The 24,268-nt window shown below is 55.6% G+C and overlaps 1 long non-coding RNA gene across 2 annotated transcripts in view; it reads left to right on the forward strand.

Moving 5' to 3' along the window:
* LOC118671130 overlaps positions 1 to 23,220 on the forward strand; it is a 54,396-nt gene extending 31,176 nt beyond the window's left edge. Inside the window, exons 2-4 of one of the 2 annotated variants that reach the window (XR_004972622.1) lie at positions 11,181 to 11,288; positions 22,441 to 22,578; positions 22,702 to 23,220. This is a non-coding gene — a long non-coding RNA (uncharacterized LOC118671130). Of the gene's footprint in view, positions 1 to 11,180; positions 11,289 to 22,001; positions 22,293 to 22,440; positions 22,579 to 22,701 lie in introns of those variants that run through there. The other variant, XR_004972621.1, reaches the window with a different exon arrangement.
* Positions 23,221 to 24,268: the final 1,048 nt, after the last annotated feature.

The following is a 24,268-nucleotide window of genomic DNA, read 5'->3' on the forward strand; positions in this document are numbered from 1 at the left end:
TAACGGAACAAAAAGGAAGCTACTGATTATTTTTCCTATTTTCTCTAACAAGAGGGCATGCATGCGTCCAGAGCATCCAAAGGGGATTCCACATCCTCAGGATACGTATTCACAGGAAAGAGGCCGGAGCACATCTTATGCGGCAGCGCTCAGAGCCAGCGCCAGATCCGCTGGTGACTACCTACTCCTGTCACATCTGACACTTAGAATACTGCCACGCCGCCTACACTAAGCTCCTAACCGTTGGCCAATAACCAACTCCTAACAGTCAGGGTGGCTCAGTAAAAGCTGCACACAACCTGAGGTTCCTCTTGTCAGATTTCTCTCCAAGATGAAAACGGGTGGCGGGTGGCGGGGCCTGTGGACACCCCTCCTGCCCCCGCGGGGCCCTCACTGCGTGAGATTTAGCCGCTGCGAGATCTGTCGTTTCGGGGAGAGAGGTGGATGGACTGTAAAACGGCAAAGACAGACCTCCTATGCTCACCTATACACGAGCCATAATGAACCCGAACAGGTTGGCGCCAAGTCCCCTCCCAACTCCCCAAGTTCCCTGCCCGGCCCTGTGGTTTCGTAGCCAGGGCTCCAATGGGAAACAATGGAAATGCGATGCTTTGGGGAGCGTTTGTTCGCAAAGAGACTATTCTCCAAGGTGGGAGCAGAGTGGGTATGACCCAGTAACTCGGGCTGAAAGCAAGGGAGCTGTTTCCACCCAAAACGGAGGGGACGAGGGGAGGGGACAGTCCACCCCCTGGAGGACACCCTATGCAAGAGGCTGTCACAGCGCAGCAGTGGCCTTTGATGGCAGGACCCCGCCAGCCGGGGGGACCCCTGCAGGGTGGCAGCCAGAGGGATGGAGACCTGGCTCACTCGCCTCCCCACCTTGGTCTGTGGCCATATCGCCATTGGCCGACCCCAGTGGGAGCCACAGAGCACGAGGGCCCCTGGATCCATATAGTCCCGCTCCCTGGGCCCCGGGGTGCAGAAGGGCAGGGAGTGGGTGGGGAGCACAAAGTGAAGACCTCGGGACGCGCCCTGGTGGCCTCCCTCTCTTAGTCCCTCCCGTTTTCCACTGTCCGAGATGCTGTGTGCATAGCTGTGTGCGTGCACCTGTGCGGCTTCGTTGAGCTAAATCTGACTGTGGACTGGCAAGACCCAGAAGCACCCACATGTGGGATTGATGCCGTCGCCTTTCCCGGACATCGATTCACTGCTAGGAAGCGACAGCAGAGGCCGCACACCGGAGGCCCTCACAACGGTACCTTCAATGACCCCTGCACCAGAGCTTCACAGAGGAGGTCAAAGGGCCCTCACATCCCGCAGGGCTCCTCGGGGCCCTGATGGGTCGGCCCCAGGGATCAGTGCTGTCTCCGCTCCTTCCTGGTCCCGCTGGGCGTCGGGTGTTGGTGGAGATGGGCCGAGGGCGATCTTAGCGGGGTGGATCCTGGGGGCTCCCTCCGCCTCCAGCTGTGAATCATAGACATCATGACCTCCCAGGGCGAAGCCCCTGAGCCGCGGAAACCCAGGGATGCCATGTTTAGCCAGCGCCTCTCTCCAAAGACCTGGGCAAACACCGAGTACTTCCTCCCGGTGGAAGCTCTGCCTCAGTGGAGGAAGCTTCTCCTGGAGGGCAGGCCCTCTAGGCAGCTCCCCCCACCCCCGGGTTTGCAGAAGGAAAGCTGCAGCCTCCCTGGCCAGGATCCTCACTCAGCATTTGTCCTCGGGTCCCTGCAGTGGCTCATGTGTCCCCAGCGACCCCAACGTGGAAGTGAAAGGGTGGCTGGGTCTGGGAGTTACTTCATCAACATGTACCTGTATCTGGGAAAGAGGAAATGAGGTGGGGGCGGGCGATGGCTGGGAGGGAGAAAATCTCAGGTTTTAAATATAGGAGTAGAAATCCTTGAAAAGCTGGAAGGTCGGACAGGTGGAAAATGCCGAGAGGGTTTACAAAGTCAGGTACCAGGAAGCAAATTGTTCCTTCTCTTGAAATACAGTCAAAGGGCTGAAACCGGTTTGGCTCAGTGGATAGAGCATCGGCCTGTGGACTGAAAGGTCCCAGGTTCGATTCCGGTCAAGGGCATGTACCTGGGTTGCAGGCACATCCCCAGTAGGAGATGTGCAGGAGGCAGCTGATCGATGTTTCTAACTCTCTATCTCTCTCCCTTCCTCTCTGTAAAAAAAATCAATAAAATATATTAAAAAAAAAAAAAGAAATACAGTCAAAGGAAGACCATGTCTGTTAAGAAATGTCACACACAGACGTGCACACACACAGGTGCACGCTCAGTTGTATGAGCATGAAAACAATGACACGGAGACAGAGAAACATGTGCCTTGATACCCAAAGATACAGACATAGAAACACATTCACATATGAACAAGCCTCTGCCTTTTGCTCAAAGGTACACACCCATCCACTCATTCACACAGTCTATTGCGGGCCTCCTGTGTGCCAGGGACAATGCTGGCCACTGGGAAACAGGGCCACTGTGTCTCATCACGGTGGCGCCCTCTATCCCTGATCCACAGAAGATAGATGACTGAGTGACTGAGCGAGTGAATGACTGAGTGAGTGAATGAATGAATGAGTGAGTGAGTGAATGAGTGAGTGAGTAAATGAGTGAGTGAGTAGCTGGGTGAGTGAATGAGTGAGTGAGTGAGTGAGTGAGTGAGTGAGTGAGTGAGGGAGTGAATGGCCTGCCAACTAGCAACAAGGTGGCCACGGCCGTGGGCCTCTAGCTCTTCAAAGTCCTATTCCGCTCCCGGAGGAGAGCCTCCTCAAGGCTTTCAGCTTGGGAAGGGTCAACCGCGTGAGGTGGTCGGCCTTTCCGGCTCAGCCAGGCTGTCTGCAGCCCTGAGCCTCCCGGGCAGGTGAGCGCCCGCGGGGCAGGGCCGGGCACGCTGCACCTGGAAAGCCAGACTCTCCCATGAGCTTTGCACATCCGAGGCCCTCCCGTCCCCTAAGGGGTGGCGCTTCTATCTCCTCCTGACTTGGAGCCACCCCCACCCCCAGGGGAGCTTGTCTGCGGTTCCAAATTCTTTTCAAAGCCTGGTGGGGAGCTTCCCAGCTTTGGCGGTAAAACAAAAACACCAAAAGCCAGTTCCTGGTAAACCTGGGTTAACGAACTCCTTGCTGCCCTCCTGGCAATGGGAAGGGGAGCTCCAAGGATTGGCAGCAAGCGTGGAGCCCAGGGATGGAGGAAACGCTACCGAGGCCAGATTCCCATCTGCTCAGTGTGTGAGTGTGTGAGTGTAAGTATGTGTGTGTGTGAGAATATGCCAACACCATTGCAAGATATACTTTCAGTAGGTGACATGCATGCAATGTGAGCTCGATCTCAGTGAAGCTGTCTTTAGAAGGGACGGTTGGTGCAGAAGGAAAAATGTAACGTTGGGGCTGGACAGACCTGGCTTTGGGTTCCAATTCTGCCGCCTTCCCAGGTCCACGTACAAGATGTTCAACCTCCTCGAAACCTCAGCGTCTTCGAGTTAAAATACCATTGTGGTTGTTGAGCAGATTGAAGATGCTTTATAAAAGCACTTTTAGAGTTCTTGGCACGTAAATGGCACTCAGTTTTAATAATTTTAATAATTATAATTAACACCTGAAAATTATACAGAACCTGCGACTATAAATCACCCTTGCATATTAAATTCTCATCTATTGGAAGAGAAGGTAATTAGCACCCAACGGAAGCAAGCCTTTCCAAATGATGCTTACCTAGTAACCTGGTTGAAGTGAAGAGCTGGGTGAGAAAGGGGCGGGGAAAGAGACTCGGGCTGGTTATAATCTGTCTTAAAGATTCTGACCTCAAGGAGGAACGGCCACACATGAAGGGGCACGCATGCCATGGGCGTGACCACCGGAAGGAAAGCAATTTCTCTCCAATTTGGAAAATGCGTAGGTAAAAGTGGGCGAGAGGCTTCTGATAACAGTAAGGGACATGGGTTCCGGGGGCTGAGGCAAACATGGGACCCAGGTTCAATGATCAAGGCCTGGAGGCCGTTTTGGTGCTCGTGGGGGGAAAGGAGATTGAGCTCAGCAGACCTTAAAGTCAAGTGAAATTTGGAACCACCAGGGTCCGTGCCGTCTCCAGCCCACGTTTTGTATTTTTCCAAGTCTTGATACAGACTGCATTGGTTTATTCATTTCATAGAAAGGAGGAAGAGAACTCATTTGTGCTACTATTTTGTATCCAGAAGAAAAATAAGCCAGGATTGACCGTATGCATGTTGTTTTGTTTTAGTATCACCTCTTGTTTATCCACCTTCTAAGTGCAAACGTTTTCAAGGGAAACAGATTTAGAGTAAGATGCCCAGTCTGCGTGTTCACAGTCCGCCTGGCCTGCCCCAGCTGCCTGATGCTAGCGGAAGACTTGAGACTCTCGGGTCAGAGACGCGGATCGTGTATCCCAGCAACAGTGGCAGGCAGCGTCGCATGGTTTTTGCAACGGTTCCCCAAGGCACAGGCCCTATAAGGCAATACAGGTGGAACCTGTGCATACACAGTCGGGTGTGTTACAAGACAGGAGCCCTGCGCGGAGGGAACCTGAATCTGTTATAAAGGACAGTCAGCATGCCTACCCTTTGCTCCAGAGCGTGACGTGAAGTCTTCCAAAGCCGTTGAGCGTGCGGACCTCCTTACTAAGGCAGTCAGCATCTCTGCTTGCGAGGTATACAGAAATGTGAGAGACCCGAGGAAAGTGGTGTCGCAACGCCCAATAGCTGGGTGATCTTACGCCTCAGTTTCTGCATCTGTAAAATGGGATAATACCCATCTGGCACAGAGTTAGGGGGAATAAGTTAAGAGATCAGTATAGTCTTCTGTACGGTACATGGGAACAGGGACCCCTTCCTTCCCATGCTCCAACCACCCCTCCCATTCCGTGGGAAATATATAAAGGCCATTTGTTAGCGGACTGACTGTGAGGCCTCGGGGACCTGGCCATCAACTCGTCTAAGGCCAAAGAGAAACTGCTTCTAGATGTGCGCAAGCCTGGACTGTAAACAGCTACTGTTTTGGTCTCATGCAGGGGCCCATCGCCCCTCCCCTGCGTGCCCTGTTGTTCTGTTTTCCTGTTTTCTGTAAAACCTTGTGCTGCGACAGCCTGGGTGGCAGCGAAACAATAGCACCGGCCTCCAACCCAGTTGTGGCCTGTCCAAAGGCCGGATAAGACTTAGTGGTTCAACTCACAGGGGGCAGCCTGGGCAGCGGTCAGCGTCACCCCTGGGCCACCACGGTGTGTGCGTAGTAGATCCCGGTAAACCCCCACCCTTCACAGCCAGGCCTCTGGGTTATTTCTTTGGAGTCCAAGAACCAGACACTGAGGTTTGCCGGGACCTCTGTGCCCTGCCTAACACCTTCCCTGTACAGTCTCCGGAACACAACAGACTCTCAAGAAATAGCCATTCCTTCCTCCTGCCGCCTCCCCCTGCAGCTAAAAGACAGCGCAGCAAAGACTATTCTGTGCAAATTCCACCCCCTTGCACACCGACTCGCATTAGAATCCACTAAAATAATATCCATCTGAGGACCTTGCCCTCCTGGTTTTTGTTGCAAGATGGCAGCCTTCCCGGCAAGTGGAATCTAAGTGTGTCTTGATCCCATTAGCAGGGCATCAAACGTGATCAATGTCAGCCCGCAGACTCACCATTAAACAATTTAAAAAACCCTCCATCCTCCAGCCCAGCGGGCCTCAGACTTTGTTGGATGGTTAGGTCACCTGGGGAGCTTTAAAAACGCCCCTGCCTCCAGCACCCAGGAGCGCATGCTCTGAGGGGGCGGGACTAAGGCCCCAATAACTTCAGAAAGTCTCCAGGCGATTCCCTCAACGGGCAGCCGGGGCCACAGGGGAGGGCTGCTCCCTGTTGCTCTCTCTCAGACCAGGACAGGCAGGGTTTGCATGAGCTGCTTTGCAATGCCGACGAGGTTTCACCGGAGTGTAATTGCTCTCACTTTGAAAAGGTCACTAGACAATTGCAAGTACTTCACTGAAGGCAAAGGGAGCTGTGGCCTGGGCCAGGGGAGGGGCACACAGAGGAAATTAAAGGGGGAGGCGTTCCCTTCTCCAATAGAAGACAGAGGAGCACCCTGTGAGCTTTGGGGTGCCACCCGGCCTTGCGAACAGGGCTCTGTGCGTCCGGTGCTCACCGAATGTGGCCGATGGTCTCAGCTCCTCGGCTCCACCGCCCGGCATCAAGCATTCCGCACGCACACTTGACTTTGAAAGGAACTCCAGTCCTTGCCTGGCTCCCTGGCCGACTGGATTATAGGATTACATTTTCACCTCCGGGCTGGGCTATGGGGAATCCGCTCTCCTCTCTTTCCTTGGACATAAACAATCCGTGCTAAAGATTCTCTCACTGTCTTCTCCCATCTTTCTTTGGAAATTGTCCTTAGGTTGTTACTTTTGTTTTGCTGGCAGATCCTGAGAGAGAAACAAAGGCAGGACCCATCACCGGGAGGGGAGGGCCTCCTCTGTCCCCCGTTCTGAGGTGACCTGTGATGCTGCTCACCCTCTGCCTCCCCCCATCACAGTCCCCCCCTCCCCCCATTCTATAGGTGGGAAGCAAAGCTATACATGTGGGCTTCAGGGCGCCAAAGTCAGAATTCTGAATTTGCTTTGAGCTTGTTTTTCGACCCCCCCTTGCTCGTAAGCATGCTAATCACTCAGGTAATGGCGACACCTGGGTGCAGGTAAGCCTGCAGGCTTCAGGACAAATTACCTGAAACTCGGGTAAAAGTTTGCTTTACCGACAGGAGAGCCTGCTGGGCGGAGCCTTTGTTTCTAAGCAAAGTCTGCATTTCCCTCGGGTGCCCTGCTGGACTGAAGAAATCAGAAACACCGGGGACCTGGAGGGCAGCAGCCTCAGCCCCCAGGCTGCTCTGAAGGCCACTGGGCTCAGGACCTCCTACAGACCCCGACTGCGAGGGAGCCCGGGAGCCGGATTTCGCTGCGGGTGAGCTCACAAGCTGACCGGGGTGGGCCTTCCTTCAGGTCTCACCATCGGAAGGTGCAGAAGGTGGGGACGGGCTGCGGAACATGGCCCACGGGGGAACCCGCGTCCCTCTGTGACCCGCCAGGCTTTCGACCATAACCATTCAGGCTGGAGTGTGGGGCCTCAGTAGGAGTTTGGGGAAGGGGGTTGAGGACATCTCCCCACCTTCTCTAGCTGAGCCCTGAGGGTTGGGTGTTTGCAGCCCACAGTTGCCCCCCCTCCCCCCATTCCTCTCCCCTCCCCCATGCCCATTATCTAGGGATCATGGCACAGAATCAAGAGCCTTGTTCTCTCCTCTTCCTGGGCACCTGCTGTTCCCATCAGCCCACCTGAAGGCTCAGGGGCCTCCATGAGGGACATCACAGGCCTGTCGCCCCGGAAACAGGCAATGAGGTCAGGCAGCGGGGGAGGGGGGGTGGGGGGGCTTGATGGCTTCAGGCAGGGAAAGTGGGGAGTGGAGATGGAGGGGCGGGCAGGGTTTGGGCAATGAGGCTCAAGGGGGATGAGGAGGGAAAATGAGAACGCAGCCAGACAGCTTTCCCAACAGGGCAGCCTGGGGAGGCCTGGCCACTACTGATTGGCTGAGTTGGCTGTCACTCACTGCAGGAGCCGCCCCCTGCCCAGTGCCCAGCTCCTGAGTCTGATCGCCCATTTAGAGCTCATTCTGTTGTAATGTGTTGGCTCAACTGTCGGAACAGACTTCTTAGGAAAACAAATTTCCTCCTGGCCCTTCCGCGGGGATCTCGACAACCAGCAACCGTTTCCCAAAGTTCAGCCCAATTTGAGCTTTATGTCCCCACCCCCACCCCCCGTAAGCCACTCCCACCCCCAAGGGGGAGAAAAGAACAGCCAGAGGAAATGGGGTGGGGGGAGTAATAGGTCCAGAGGGCCTGGGTGTGAGGAGGGTGAGGAGGGTGAGGAGGGAGGACGGGGAGGGCTGATGGGGCCGGGGAGGCGAGGAGAGGCCACTTTATAAATCACCGGCTCCCTTTTAAAAATAGAGTTTAATCTCCCTTAGCTTCGCTTTGAATGTATTAGCAGTTTCATTTCCTTGGGTAATAACTCATCGCATTCCCAGCCCAGGGAGCAGCGCCCGGACGTGGCATTTACCTTCCACACCTTCCCGGGAAGATTTTTCAGCCGCGTCATCCTCAGATCGCCCTCAGCCCTCACCCCATGGGCCCTGCATCCCCAGGCGCCTGTGGATGTCTCGGGGACCTGTTTTTCTGACGCTGTCGGCACCAGGGCTCTCTGGGCCTGTGCCTCCTGGTTGTGGAGGGGAGACAGCCGCAGGCTGTGGTGAGACAGAGAGCCAGTTGCGGGCAGGGCTCCGAAACCCCATGGCGGGGCTGAGGGGCCACCTGTGTGGGCTTAGCGGGAGGATCCGAAAAGCAATTTCAGGGCCATATCCTCGCAGGAGACTGGCAGGTGCCCGTCTGTGCAATGAGTTTCCTCTTCCTCCCGTCCTCTCTGCCAAGGAAAAAGGCTCGTTTTCCAAGGAGAGTGGCGATGCTTTCTCACCAGGAAAAAGGCTTTTCCCAAAGCCCTTCTCTCCTCACACCCCAGGGAAGGCCCCGGCCTAGCACCCCGTGTATCCGGCTGGAAGTGAGCACGGGGCTCCCCTCAGGAGCCAGCGCCCCTTCCTGAATGACGAGGAGGGCTTCTCCCGTGGTCTTCCAGTTTTCAGCGTTAGTCCCACTGGCCTGGCACTTACTCTGCAATGTGTCACCTGTCTCCCGCCCCCTATGACGGCTCCCTCCTCCATATGCAGGCTGTCTGGATCAGTAGCGTGAGTCCAGGTCTGTCTGTCTGTCTGTCTGCACAACCAGACTCCATTGCTGCCTGGTAGAACCTGATCCCCAAGCCCAGACCAATGAACCCAGAAGCTCTGGGGTATCAAGGCTGTGGAGGTGCCCCGGGGGTTCCACAGGGCCATGTTTGAGAAACACTGCCCTACAGCCTTGCTGCCCTGGTGCAGTCTGGGACCTCAGCGTCACTGAGGAGCTTCTTAAAAACCCTGGCTCTGGCCCCCCACCAGGCCTGGCAAATCAGAATCTGCATTTTATCATGACCCCAGGCGGGGACACATGAGCTGCCACCACCTGCTTCTGCTGCCAGCCCTGCTGTGCTGTATGCGGGGTCACACGGCCCCAGGATAGGGGAGATGACACCTGACTCCTGGTTGTCATCAACTTGAGCCAACTCAACCTACCGGCAAAGGGGCTGGAGAAAAAGGGGAGGGACCTCCAGGCCCAGCCTGCCAATCACACGCCAATCAGCACCCGGAGGCTTTTTGAATCAGGGCTGGGAGGGTCCTGCAACCCTGCAAGCGAGATTCAGAACTGGTGGTCGGCCCGGCCGGCTGGTGTGGCTCAGTGGTTGAGTGTCCACCTATGAACCAGGAGGTCACAGTTCGATTCCAGGTCAGGGCACCTGCCCGAGTTTCTGGGCTGGATCCCCAGTAGGGGGCATGTAGGAGGCAGCCGGTCTATGATTCTCTCATCATTGACGTTTCTATCTCTCCCTTCCTCTCTGAAATCAATACAAATATATTAAAAAACAACTCGTGGTAAGGTGGGGGCCGCCAGGGCTCCAAATCCCCACCTCCAGGCGAAGCGCTCCCGGGGCCCCGGCCTGGCTCGGGAAGCACCCCCGGATGAAAGGCTGCCAGAGGGGCGTCTGGGGGGGCCCCGTTCCCAGTCAAGGCCCCCATCCCCTGCTGTTCCCTCCCAGAGCCAGCCGCTGTGACGGGACTGAGGGGCTCTTGGCACCTCGTGCATTTGTGTCTTATTTGTCAAAATCATAGCTCAATGTCAAGGCCTTAATGGCTGAGCGTTTTCTCCAGATGAGCGCTGCTCTCCTGTTAATGGGCAACACCTGTGCTCTGCTGCTGGGCGGAGAGGCGGGGCTGGAGGAGAGGCGGACAAGCAGCCCAGTGCGGTCAGCTCAGGTGGGTCTCAGGCCACGGGGCCGCTCCTGAGCCACAGGTTGCTGTGTGCATCTAGGGCGCGGACCATGCAGGAGGCGGGCCCTGAGTGTCCGGCACGGCTATGACCCCCATTGTATGGAGGAGAACACTGAGGCACACAGAGGCAAGTTGGTGGAAGCTGAACCCAAGTGTTCTGGCTCCAGAGGCTGTGGGCGGGGCTTCCTTAGGATGCTTTGGAGGATGTGGGGGAAGCAGACCATGGGGAGCAGGAGTCAGGAGCCGGAGCAGGGTGGGGCAGGCTGGGTTTAGGGAACCCAGACCACCGGCTACTTTGTGACGGAGCTGGATCTAGGACCAGTGTCTTTCGACTTCCAGTCTGGAGCTTTCCTCCTTGCCCCCCTGTCATCTTACCCTGGCCGGTCCAGATGTCTCAGATACACAGAGGCAGAGGTGCACCCAGCAGCCAGGACCCAGGGGATCAGAGGGGTCAAAGGTCAAAAGCTGGTGGAGGAGGGTGTGTGCGCACACAACCCACAGGTTCTCCTGTGTTATACTCAGAGCTCCCTGTGTCTTTCAATGCGTTTATCACTAAGGGGACGCAAAGACGTCCTGTGTCATTATTATTTGTTCCATGGCTATGTTCCCTGCTAGGCTGAGTTTTTTGAGGACAAGGGCCATGTCTGCTATGACACGTGGAGTCCCCGATATGCATGGCTCCCTGCACAGCAGACAGCAGTGGCTGAATGAATGAATGAACCCACGTTGAGTATGCCTGCCCTTCCCCTGCACAGTAATTATTCATTCACGTCTGTTTTCCTTCCAGACTGAGACACCCCTGACCACACAGACTGTCTTAGCTCTGTGCATGTAGAGCCCAGAACAAGGGCTGGCTTCTTATGTGCTTTTAAAAATATGTCAGAGAAGAAGGGAGAGGGAGGGAGAGACAGAAACATCAATGGTGAGAAAGAATCATTGATCGGCTGCCTCCTACACACCCCCTACCAGGAATCTAGCTTGCAACCCGGGCATGTGCCCTGACCGGGAATCGAACTGTGTCCTCCTGGTTTATAGGTCGATGCTCAACCACTGAGCCACACAGGCCGGGCTTTTATGTGCTTCTTAAGTTGAGCCCAATCAGTGTCTGAAGTCCAATGGACCATCATTGCTGCGTGGGGCAGAGGTTCCGCTGGGTCAGGGGTCTCCAAAACACGGGACTGGGTTTTCACATGTGTCCTTCTTCATGGTGTACCCACAGATTACCACTCCCTGAGGGAGGGACCCAGCATCTCGCTTCCTGGGCGCCAGAACTGAGCCGGGGCAACAGGCAGCTTAACCCACCCGCTGGAGAGCCTGACGCTTCGAGGTAAGTAATTGCTACAAAAAGGCTCCACTTAACCCTCTTTTTTGCAAACCTAAGACTGTGAGTCAACCCTCAATTAACCTTTCCTCCCAGATCCCGCTCGATGCAAAAGGTTTTGTTCCGAAGGCGGTAAAGCTGTTTCAGAATTACCTTTGTTATTGTATTGATACCAAACCAGAATAGGTCAGCTCTTCCTGTGCCACCAGAAACGCTTGTCACAGTTACCGGTCACCGACTGGCTGTAAAAAGCCGTGCCCCAGGGGGAGGACTGTCCCTGGGCGTGCCCCTCCCAGCCCCCCAGCCCCTCCCTCCCTGGTCCACGGGGCAGCTGCAGGGAGGCATCGGCATTTTGTTTAGAGATTCCATTAAAATGACGAGTCCCCTCTTCTCTTCCATCGTCTCCCAGCATCTCCAGCCGGACCCGGAGCCCGTCTTCGGCAGGCAAATGGTGCATTCTCACAGATGGGGACAGACGGCAAGGCCTAGGGAGGTCTATTTTTGGAAAATTATTAAGCTCATATACCAACCTTATTTTTATCCCAAACTTTTTTTTCATGAGCTAATAGGCCAGTTGGCTCTGCTCAGGGCACCTGCCAGGAAACAAGGGCAGAGGGCCAGGGGGGGGGGGGGGCGAGGTGGGGGGAGAGTGGGGAGGCGTGCAGACCCGAGTGAGATGATGCGAGTAGCTCCGGGCAGGTCACGATGCCCAGGGCTTCTGTTCCTCCAACAATGCCTCACAGAGATATTGATTTGCTTGGTCCGTGCCCTCTTTATATTAATGAAGTAGCCACTTTGATATTCTCTGAAATGTCCCAGATATACGTTCACTGACTGGGGACCCTGAGAGCCACTGTTTCTCATCCAAGTAGTTAAGGTATTAATGGGCGGCCAGGAGGAGAGTGGATGCAGGGGTGGATGAATAAATGATGAATAGCCATGAAGGAATATTATGCGGCCATTAAAAATATATATGAGCCAAGAATATTTAATGACGCCGGAAATGCTCACAATATAACATCAAGCCCAAAGAAGTAGGCCTTGGAACTGCATGTTCAGGATAAGCCACATAACAGAGGTCGAAAGAAATACGGCCCAGGGGTCCTGCTCGACACGTGTCTGGATTCTCATTCCCTGCAACGTGCCCTCATCCCATCTACTTTTACATGTTTCATTATTTTAGAAACCTCTTAAAGCACAAAATAGGACACTCTCCATGTAGAAATAAATTCCAATTACACAAAAAAATAAACTCAAATTACATAGAAATGAAAGTTGTTCCCTGCCATAACCACCGTTAATCATTTGGTATATAGTCTCTGGAGCAATGTAATATATATGTGTATAATATCCCTGCACCTGTGCACATATGCGTATACATGCGCATATATGCATGTACACACATAGGTATGATGCTACGCATGTTATAAACATAAGATACATGTATATATAAATGTGGGTTTTAACACTAAGAGGAAAATGATGAGATAAAATTATACATGTGCATGTAATTATTCAGATTATTTTATGTTGAGGATATCAGATTACTTTTCTGATTAAAATTCTTTTTCTTATTAAAATTTAAAAAAAATGTTCTGTGCCCACGCTCAGTTGGAGATCCGTGTAGAACACTCAGCCACCCGTCCCCCTGGCTGGCAGCTCCCCGTGCCAGGCTCATGCAAACGCCGGTGACCGCCCTCTCCAGGGCTTGACTCCGCTGGAGGGAGCAAGAGCGTAAACGACCTTGGACGCCCTCCACCAATGTCACTTTCCGGGGACAACTACATGCAGTCTCCTCCCGTGTGGTGGCCTGGGCTCCTGGAAGTAAGTAAAAACCTGGGCCTGTGTATTTTTCCCAGCTTCCCCAGGGGCATCCCTGCCTTGGACTGAATTGCATCCCCCCAAATCCAGATGTTGAAGTTCCAGTCCCCCACGTGACTGCGTTTGGAGATAAGGCATTTAGGGCGGCCGTTCAGGTTTAAGGAAATCATGTCTTCTGGACTCACCTACCAAAAAACGACTTCCTCATGAATCCTCCTGCGGCCGGCAGAACAACGGCTCCCCAAAGACCACCACGTGCTAAGTCCTGGAACCGGTGACTGCTTATCTTCATGGGGACAGGGGCTTTGCACATGTTATGATTAAATCTAGGGTCTTGAAACAGGTTATCCGGGTGGGTGCCCTGTGAGCCCGGGGTCCTTATAAGAGGGAGGCTGGAGGGATGGAGAAGTAGACGTGATGAAGGCTAGAGATCTAACTATTGCTTGGCAGGAGGGGCCACAAGCCACGGAATGCAGGCTGTCCCGGAGCTGGACCAGCCAGGCAAGGGGCAGAGTCTTCCCGGGGCTCCTGAAAGGCACACAGCTCTGCTGGCACCTTGATGTTAGCCCGTCGGACCCATTTCGGACTTCTGATCTTCCAGACTATAAGCCAGCGGTTCTCAACCTTCTGGCCCTTTAAATGCAGTTCCTCATGTTGTGACCCAACCATAAAGTTATTTTCGTTGCTACTTCATAACTGTAATGTTGCTACTGTTATGAATTGTCATGTAAATATCTGATATGCAGGATGGTCTTAGGAGACTCCTATGAAAGGGTCGTTCGACCGCCAAAGGGGTCGCGACCCATAGGTTGAGAACTGCTGCTGTAAGATAAAAGACAGCCTGGGATCATTTGTTACGTCAGCCATACGGGATTCAGACACCTTACGCATGGCCGGCTTCTGGAGGAACCACCCCAGGCTGCCGTGAGGACTTGGTTGTGGGCTCTGGGCAAAGAGGGGGCTCTGGGCGTTTTGAGCAGTGGGTGGCCTGCTCTGGCTCCTGTGTTGAGAGGGGCTGTCAGGGTCAGGGATGGTGGTGGTGGCTCGGCCAGGGTGGCAGTGTCGAGAAAGAAAGGACCTGGATAGAATTCTGGAAAACTTGACGTCGAGCCAACAGGATTTCCTGCCTCGTGGGATGTGGATGTGGGAGAAGGAGAAGCATCTGGATGGCTCTGAGTCCCGGCCTGAGACACTAACCAGAAGGCGGGCCTTGCTCTCTGCCCAGATGCAGGGACGTTTGTCTGCCAATGAGCGAGGCCACTCCCGCTGAGGGTGAAATCTCAGCACGACCCCTTGGAATGGCAACGACTGCCCTGCGATGGGTGTCGGATGGAAGGAAAGACTGCCCCCGGAGTCCGCGTGGAGATAAGAAGGCTTGCTTGATGCTTTCCAGACGCCACTGGTCAGCGGCCCACCGGGCAGGTGGAGAGGAGCAACAGAGAACCCAGAGGGCCCAAGGCCAAGACCCAAGGTGACATCCTAAGTCAGGCTGAATGAAGCATCTCCTAGCTGCCCCTGGTTGGGAGACCCCAACCTCAACCCAGCACCCTCTCTTGGGCCACACTGTGCTTCTGCCCACGGCACGTCCACGCGACTGTCGGTCCACGGCTGCCGCAGCCCCGCCTCTGAGCCGCCTTGTCAGGGCCGGGAGGTGGGAGTCGTCAGTGATGCCTAAACTGGTTGTGCAGGACCCCTCAGAGCACCCGTCTCTCTCCGCAGAGGGCCAGGAGTGCGGAGCCTTCCCCAAGTTGAGCTCCAAGCAGGAGACACTCTTCATGCCAAGGACACTAACAACTCCCCGCCCATCCCCATCGAGCTCCGAGGATCCCGACTGTGGCAGAGGAAACACAGCCAAAACAGGACAGAAATAAAACACTCCGGGTGGGGAGACCGAGAGCTGCAGGGTCTGCCTGTCGCTGCCAACATCTACGGAGCAGATGGCAGCCCAGAGCCTGTCAAGGAAGTGAGTCCCCTGAGGAACTCGGTGCTCACAGAGCACGGGCCTGTGGCACCCACAGGGACACAGCCCGAGTGACAGCGGCCTCAGAGCAGGCGCAGGAGGCCCGCCTCGCGCCGCGTGCCGTGGGGTAATGTGGGGCTCAGGCGACCTCAGCGGGCCGCCCGCACGGCCCCTTGGCTGTGGTCATCCCCGCGCCTGAGTGAGGAAGGTGGGGTCCTGGTAGCAGAACTGAAGACAGCCCCCCGGTTCCTTAAACCCAATGAGGTCATAGAGTCAGCTCTCCGGGCAGAGTGTAGATCCTTGATTGCTCTAGTGTGAATGTGCCCCCAAATCCATAAGCTGACGTCCTAACTCCCCAGGTGATGGGGTTAAGAGGTGGGCCCTCGGGGAGGTGATGGGAGGTGAGTAGGTCACGAGTGGGGAGCCCCTCTGAAAGGGAGGTGCCCTGATGAAGGGGGACCTGGAGCTCTCCCACCCCCTCTGTCCTGTGAGGATAGAGGAGTCGTCTGAGGCCCAGAAGGGGGTCCTCACCTGAGCACGTGGGAGCCTTGAGCTTGTGCTCCTGGCTTCCAGGATGGGGATACAAATGAATCGTAATGTAAATTACGATTGACGTAACAAATGATCCCAGGCTGTTGATAAGGCCCCTCCTTGGGTGTTTGGTGATAGCAGCCCCAATGGTTGTGGACAGTGGTCCTCATCCGTTGCTCTGGCAACCCCATGAAGCCCAAGGTCCTTTGATGAACGTTCACTAACCACTTCCTCCGTCCAGGTACAAAACGCAGTGGTGAGATGCCAGGCCTGGTCCTTTCTCTGATGGCGCTTTCCATCGAGCGGACGGAAGGGACCACCTTGACCATTTGAGTCGAGGAGCTGTGTCCAGAGAGCACAACCTGGGCAGGCCACCCCCTCCCACACTGCGGGTGTCCAGGACCCCCCCGCACCCCCCTTCTGGAGTGATCCAGTCTTTCCTCTGGAGTGAAACGTGGGTGAAGGGTGCTTTTCCCACCCGGGGGCTGCGTCCTGGCGGTAACCTCTTCCTCTCCTTCCTCGTCCCCATTGCCACTGGGGAGGACACTGTGTCGGGAGGACAGTGTGTCAGGAGGACAGTGTGTCGGGAGGACAGTGTGTCGGGAGGACAGTGTGTCGGGAGGACAGTGTGTCGGGAGGACAGTGTGTCGGGAGGACACTGTGTCGGGAGGACAGTGTGTCGGGAGGACAGTGTGTCGGGAGGACACTGTGTCGGGAGGACACTGTGTCGGGAGGACAGTGTGTCGGGAGGACACTGTGTCGGGAGGACAGTGTGTCGGGAGGACAGTGTGTCGGGAGGACACTGTGTCGGGAGGACAGTGTGTCGGGAGGACAGTGTGTCGGGAGGACACTGTGTCGGGAGGACACTGTGTCGGGAGGACAGTGTGTCGGGAGGACACTGTGTCAGGAGGACAGTGTGTCGGGAGGACAGGGCGTCTGGATAGTTTGCTGTTGATCGGTCACTCTGTGAACATATATCTATACAAGGTTTACTTTGTGCCAGACCGGTGCTAGGCACTGTCGTATAATAGGCTCTCAATAAATATTTGTGGGCCTCCAGGGACATAAACCTTCTGAGCACACCTGGGCAAGAAGCCAGCTCTCAAACCCAAGTGTTTCCAGACCTCTTCCCTCAAAGTGATGTCCGGGGGAGAGGGCAGCGGGCACGGACTGGGGCACCAGCACAGGGAGGTTCTCTGCGTGGCGTCCACACACACCTGGAGCTTGCCGGACCTGCTGTGGCCGGGACGTCCCTCCCACCCTGTTCGTCTCCCACCCGTGCAGGAAAAAGCACGCCAGCCAAAGGCCTTGGTGAGTACACTCTCCCAGGCCCCAGCTCCCAGTCCAGGCCCGGTTCCTTCTCTCCACCACTCAGGCCTGTGGGCGAACGTGAACTTGATCTGCATTGCTGACCCGCCTGTCACATGCGTCCCAAGTCTCACGATCTAGAGTTGATGGATCACAGCTTCCGGACAGGTTCCCAGCCAGGGCAGAGCCGCGGACGTGCAGTCACTCCCCGTTATAGATATCTATAGAGTGCAATACCAAATAATTGTGGGGCATATTTCACCCTGCCTGTTGAACACATTGCAAGAAAGGAATTGATCCCTGCTGTTTCATTTATTAGATGGTGTAATACCACAAAAATCGTTTCCACAATATCCCAAACTAAATCATTTATTCTTGACAAAAATCCAATAAAGAGCTCAATCCTTCTCCGTAGGCAGATAAAGCACAGATTAATGGGGCTGCCTAGATCAAAAAAGTGCTGGGCACATGAAAGCGAGATCGAGAGAGAAGGCCCCTTCCTCCTCCTCGCTCCCCCAAGGCTTCCCGGGCTCAGGGTTTTATTACAAAAAAGCCGCCTAAGTATTACAGGCTAATCCGTAAATCCCAGCCTAGTAAAATATGTGACGGATTTGTAAATTGTGCCCTTTACAAATCTGATTGAACTTTTCTTTTTTTTCGTCGGGAGTTTTGCCTTTCTCATCTTTCTCCTCTCACCTTTTCCCACCTCTCCCGGCAGCCAGGGGCCCTGTGATGGGCAGTGGGGTATGCTCAGCCTCCTCCCGTGACCCCACTCTGACTTGACGTGTGGAGGGAGGATGGGGATTGTTGAGGGTACAAGAGGCTGAGAAAACCATGAGTCTCTCTTTGTATACCGTCTACCGGAACTCGGGTGTGGCCGGCGTCAGGGCTTGGGGCACCCTGGCTGCCTGGTTTCCACATGGGGAAGGGCTGTGGCGTTGGGGAGCTGTACCTCCTTTCCTGTGCGGAGAGGGGGGGATCAAGCTGGTGATCCTCAGAGCCACAGATGGCTGGCTGGAAGCGCCTTTGCAAGCAGATCTCCTCCTGCCCGTGAACTTGAGCCTTGAACTATCGTAAACCCCACAGCAGGGTGTCTCCAAGGTCCATCGTGTGTATCATCCCACACTCTCCTCTGTTGCGCTCCAGCGAGGGAACCAGCAGGGATTTGCCGGGGATTGAGTGCATTTCCAGAGACAGGACTTAGAAACCAGGGAAATCCCTGGCAAACTTCTCTGCCTCGTCTGCCGATTAGCTCTGATCTGTCTGCACCATGAGAAGCTTTTCGCTTGCTCGGCCTTGCACCACTCCCCTTGCAGCGCTGGGGTCCTGGACCTGCCACCTGCCACCTGTGCTCACTGGCAAGTTGCATAGCCTTTCTCAGCCTCGGTTTTCCCATCTGGAAAATGGTGGTAGAAATCTGTACCTCACAGGATCACTGTGCAAATTAGAGAGATGATGCAAGTGAAGCGATATTGCTGTCATCGTCATCGGAACACACCTCCTTGGGGAAGGCTGTGAAACGGAGGACGAGGATGGTGAAAGGCCCTCCTGGAAGTAAGAGAAATGATATCCTTCCCTCAGCAACTCACAGCCAACGCAGCCCCTCACCCCTGCAACTGGAGCCCTGGCTGGAGCCCAGATGTGAGTCTTTAAAGGAGCCGCTGCATCGAGCAGCTGGGAAGCAGATGATGGGCTGGGGACCAGGGCCCTCTGCTTGGCTCTATGCCTTGTGTAGTTCTGATCTCTGGGGCTGCACCCCAGCACCCCAGGAAAATGACTGCTTCCTCCCCTTAAAGATTTCTACAGGCAGAGAAAGGAGTTGGGATGGTTGCCCTGGCAACTTTTCTCCCCCTTCCCTACACTTAGGCCCTGCTCGGAGCTGGAGAGAAACGGAGAGAGGCAGGCTCGGGGCCAGCAGGCGGCAATGGCATTTGCAGGATTATGAGCGGTGTGACAGAGCAGCAACACTCAGAGGCCAGAGCCCTGGTCCCCTCGCCCCAGTTCCTGCTCACTTCCTTCCATCGCTGTCCCTGAAGCCATCCCCCTGAAGTTCCAGAGCGATGACCGCCGGGGGGTCCTTTCTGCCCTTTCACCTCCGTCCTTTCAAAGCAGAGGGTGCATTTGGAGCAGGATGTGGAGGTCTCCGTCGGCCGCTGGCCCTGCGGAGGAATGCCTTTCCCGGGTCACAGGAGGGTCGTCCATCACTTCTTGCTGGAGTCCTAAGATGGACCCCCTACGGTCCGGGGCTGCCTGAGGAGGCAGATGGAGGGAGGGAGGGGTGGGGTTCGGTTCAGAGGGACCGAGAGCCTGTTGGCTGGACCCACAAGAGCTACAGAAAAGCCAAGCTCTCTGGGGACAGAAAGCAAGAACAGAGGCTGCGATGAGCAGGTGACTCAGGCGGTGGGAGAGCAACCTGTGGCTCGGGCATCGGGCCGTTGCTTTCTGAGGACATTCTGGAAAAAGTGGGGCCTCCATCTGCTGGGTTTCCAAAAGCAGCAGGGGGACCGCGGGACCTCGGTCTGCGCCCACGGAGCTGAGCCGCCGCCTCGCGGTCCCTGGGAGCAGCCCGTCTGTGCTCTCCCACTCCCCTCGCCAACCTCTCTCCCGCGGTTTCCAGGGGAGGGTTCACCCCGTGTTCCGCATTCCAGGTAGTTAGCCAGGCACCGGAGAGCCGCTCCATGTACCTTTCCCAGCGCCCGTCCCGGCTGAGGGCACAGGGAAGGGCCTCCCGCAGCCCGGCCCTGGATGGAGCGCCGTCTCCTGCCCTTTGGCACCAAGATGAAAAGATGCAGGTTGTCCTACCCATGGTGGTGGTGCTGGTGGTGGGGAAAGCTGAGGGTGGGGCAGTGGTGAGGGGGCAGTCCCTGAGCACCCGAGTGTTCGCGTGTGCATGTGCATGCATGTGCGTATGTGTGTGCATGCATGTGTGCATGCATGTGTGCATGTTAAATAGAGATGTCCTCTTTTGTGGACTCAGGTGACGGCATAGTGATGCTTTTCGGCTTTGAGGAGAGGGTGGTGTGACAAGGTGGATGCAGAAGGACTGGAAAAATGAGGGTCCCCTTCAGTTGGAGGTGACATGGTGCCTCTCCCTCCATCCACCACTCAAAAGGCCCAGTTGCCAAGACATGGATCTGGGGAGGGGGGAAGTCTCAGTCGATGGCACAGCCTGGGGTCTGGGTTCGGGAGCTCCTTAGTCACCACCTGGGCCTCGTTTTCACCCCCTAACGCCGGGGGTCTTGATCCAGCATCTAGAAGGGTTCAGGGACCTGGAGAAGGCGCTGTGCGTAAATTAAATAAGAGTCCAGAGACGAAACGTAATTTTGAAAGGCATTATGGGGAGTCAGAGAAGACTAAGCTAAAGGAACTAAGTTCCCCTTGTCTCAGGACCCCTTGCTTTTTATTAACACAAATTGTCCTAAGGCAAGGTGGAGATATACGCATCAAAGGCCAGGGCTTCTATACAGAATTTATTGTCGGATTGGGGGAAAATTGCCTACGGCTGTTCAGGGATTTGGCCAGTAGGAGGCAATAACATGTAGATTAAGATGCCCTGAGCTATCTGGCAGCAAGCAATCCTTTTAGTACATCCTTTTCAGGTTTGGGGACATGCCCTTAGCCATCTCCAAATGATTCAGCCCTGCTGACCTGCTGGAATTGGCTTCCGGCACCCCCCTGTTGTCCAATCGGGGCCTGTAGAATGACCCACAATGCCACTGGGGCTGCATGGATCTGCTTCTCTCTGATGCAGGGTTTTAAATATATTTTTATTGATTTTACAGAGAGAGGAAGGGAGAGGGACAGAGAAATAGAAACAACGAGAGAGAGTCATTGATCAGCTGCCTCCTGCACACCCCCTACTGGGGATCAAGCCCACAACCCGGGCCTGTGCCCTGACCAGGACTCGTGACTGACACTCAACCACTGAGCAACACCAGCCAGACTCTAACGGAGAATTTTAAATGGAAGGAGGGCATATAACAAGAACAAGAGACGCACGAAGCAGGGTCCTCATGCTGCCTCCACACTGAATGCGTCTGCATGGGGCTCTCCTGCTCTGCAGCCCCCATCATCCGCCCACAAGGCCGACAGTCAAACCCCCACAGATGGGGGCACCGGGGCCCAGGCAGCGCCTGTAGGGCCGTTGGTGTGATGGGTGGAGGGACTGGTGAGAGCAACCCCAGCAGAGTCAGGGTGAGCGTTGCAGTAACCCCTTATTTATTGGGCTCCTCCAGCCCCGTAGTGGCTGGCTCTGCTCAATATTTTATTCCTGTTGCACCTGCTCAGGCAGCAGGCTGCAGGCGCTTTTGATAAATGGATTGAAAGGTTTGTCTAGTTCTGCTGAAGCTTCTGTAAGTGCCTCTGTATCTTCCACTGAAATTATATTGCCCAACTTCCTGTCGCGATTTCTCTCCCCAGTGACTCCTCTCTCCCTATCTGCCAGCTCCCGTGCACTCTCTCTCCTCCTCCCCCGCCATGCGCGTGCACGTGGCATACAAAGATACACGTGTGCATGCACTCACACACTCACCTGCACACGGGGCACCAATGGACAAGGCACCAGAGAGGGAATCTATCCACTGATAACGAAGTGCACCTGCATGCAGCACGCACCCTCACGTGCATGCTCCCTCACGTGCCCGCACCCTCACGTGCACGCACCCTCATATGCATGCATCCTCACGTGCCCCCACCCTCACGTGCCTGCACCCTCACGTGCACGCGCCCTCACGTTCACGCTCCCTCATGTGCACAAATGCAGGTGCGGTGAAACCTTCAGACTGCCCGTTCTGCACCCATCTGGTCCCTGAGCTCCGAGTGAATGATGCGGAGGGACAGTGCAGGGCCAGGCTCCCCAGAGCCAGGGTGGGGCTGGCTGGGCACACGCCAAAAGGTGATCCCTGCCCGAGTGCCCAGTGGGAGGAGCCCTCCCGCCCCATCCCCTGGCTGCCACCCCCAGCCTTCCTCCTTCCTCCTCCGCCCGCCCAGCCCCGAGGCCCGCCTGGCCAGCTGGAGGCTCCATCGCAGCCACATCTGAAACAGCTCAGGAGCTGCTGGGCCTGGCCGCCAGCCGTTTCCAGAAATAACTTGCTGGGCCTGGCTCCTGGCCCCCCCGGTGGTGATGTCATTGGCCACTGGCCCACCGGGTGAGGTCACAGGCTTCCCCTTCCTCTGCGCTGTTGCCCGGGGGGAGCGCAGAGGCTCTCTCGAGCCTGTCTGCACCCCATCCTGCTCCACCAGCCAGGCAGGGATGCAGGTTCGCCGCCATCTGCGCCCGGCTGCGTGGCGGTGCCAGACGGCGCCTCCCCCCTCCTTGTCGCAGTTACGGAGCAGCCTCCCAACTTTCCGTCTCCCCCTGGCTTCTCCCCTCGCCTGGATGGCGTTTCCAGGTGACAGCGGACTCATGCGCTCCGAGATTTTCCGTGAACGGCTGGCACCTCCGTGGAGCCCAACCAGCCCCAAATCCTCGCCGCTCCACCCACACGCTGTGTGACTTCCGACAGGCTGCTTCACCTCTCTCTGCTTTCCAACCTTCAGGTCGGAGGTCATGACAGGACCTGTCTGTCTCCAGGGCTGTCCTGAGGCTCACGGGGGCTCGTGCCTAGAAAGCAGCACATCCGTGGGCGATGACTCTGCTGATTCTGGGACCACAGTTCCATGTGCAGAGACGACAGGGTGAGCCTCTGTGTGTTGGGGAGAAGTGTGTGTGTGGGGGGGGCTCTAGCTTTTTCTGTTTTCAAATATGTGATGGGCAGAAGCATGGGTGGTGTCCTTTCCATGGCTCTCACTTCCCCACAGTCACCCCAGCGGGAGTGTCCCCAGCCTCCTCGCTCTGTGCGAGAGTCCCCAGCTCATCCGGGGAATTACCGACCACCTAAGAGCTGGAGGTGCCCAGAGCTGGGCCTTAGACACACTTTGGAAGCAGCTCCTGCAGGGGGCACTCTGAGCCCCCACCGGACCCCACCCTGCGATCACTCCCAGCAGAAGGAGCCTGACTCTGTTCCTGGTCGGCCCTGAAGTCATCAACACAGACCAACATCCTAAGACACAAGCCGACCAGCTGAGGAGCCCGTGTGTGTGTGTGTGTGTGTGTGTGTGTGTGTGTGTGTGTGTCGCCGTGGGTCACATGTAGCCGCTGAGCAGTGACGCAGGGCTAGTGACGTCCTCCAAGCATAGATTATGCACCAGATTTCAGCCCTTTAGTATCAAAAAAAATACAAAGAAGCTCAGGAACAACTAACTCCTTTATGGTTATTACATTTTGAAAGGATAGTCCTTAGCGCATGTTGCGTTAAATAAAATATACTATTAATCTCACCTGTCTGTTGTTTTGTTTTGATATGTTTGGGTTGTGGTTATATTATATATATATAAATATATATATAATTTTTTTGTTTTTTACTTTTTCAATGTGGTTACTAGAACATTTGAAACTACAGATGTGGCTTGCATGCGATTCGTGTTGGACAGCGCTGGGCTACTGTCTTGCTGCGTTCTGGAAAACACCCATTGTCCTGCCCCTCCCAGGGGTTCTGACCTGGTTGGCGTTGTGCCTTCAGAAACCAAGGGCTGGTACCTTCAGCTACAATACCCACCCACCGGCCCTCATTCAGAGTTCCCAGATGAGAGAGATTCCTTCTGGCTTTCTCCCCGTGTGTGGTTTCTGCCTACCCACCGCCCAGCACCATGAGCTCGCCCTTACCTACTTAAGGGAAGACTTCCCAAGGTTGGCCAGGCCCCCAACCTCCAGTGCCAGTGGCCCCTCTACGTTTGTGGTCACACCCCCATGATTTTGCTCATCCTGGGGCCCCTGCCTAGAAATGTTGCCCCTCTTCTTCACGGATATGGGCCTTATCCATTCTTTAAAAATCTGGGCCAGAGGTCACCTCCTCCATGAAGCCTTCCCAGACCTCTTCAATAGCCAAATCACTCTAGGCCACCAGAGAACTGTGCCCCAAACTCAAACTTTTTATGAGGAATTTGCCCCCAGAGAAAGCACCGTGCGACAGCCATTTCTACTCATGCCAATCCCCAGGACAGTCTCAGAAGGCAGCTACTCCGATGACTCCTCGTTGCTATGCGAGGACGCGGAGGCACAGGGGGATGAAGCATCTCGCCAGGATGGCGGTTTGTAGAAGAGGAAGTAGAGCTCCAGCCCTGGGGTTCAGTTCCATGCTCTCCCGGCCCGGCCTGATGCCCATCGCACGAGGGAGATTCATGTGCCTCCGACGCAACAGAAGCGTGAGAACCAGCACCGCGGTGTGTCCATCGCTAGCCTCTCCCTGCCTCCTGGCCAGGGCCAGGTCCGGGGCCACAGCAGGTGCCCAGTACGCGTGACCTGCCTGAGATCCGCCCTGAGCCACTG

Source organism: Myotis myotis, unplaced genomic scaffold (assembly GCF_014108235.1).
Source record: "Myotis myotis isolate mMyoMyo1 unplaced genomic scaffold, mMyoMyo1.p scaffold_m19_p_17, whole genome shotgun sequence".
NCBI classification, from domain to species: Eukaryota; Metazoa; Chordata; class Mammalia; order Chiroptera; family Vespertilionidae; genus Myotis; species Myotis myotis.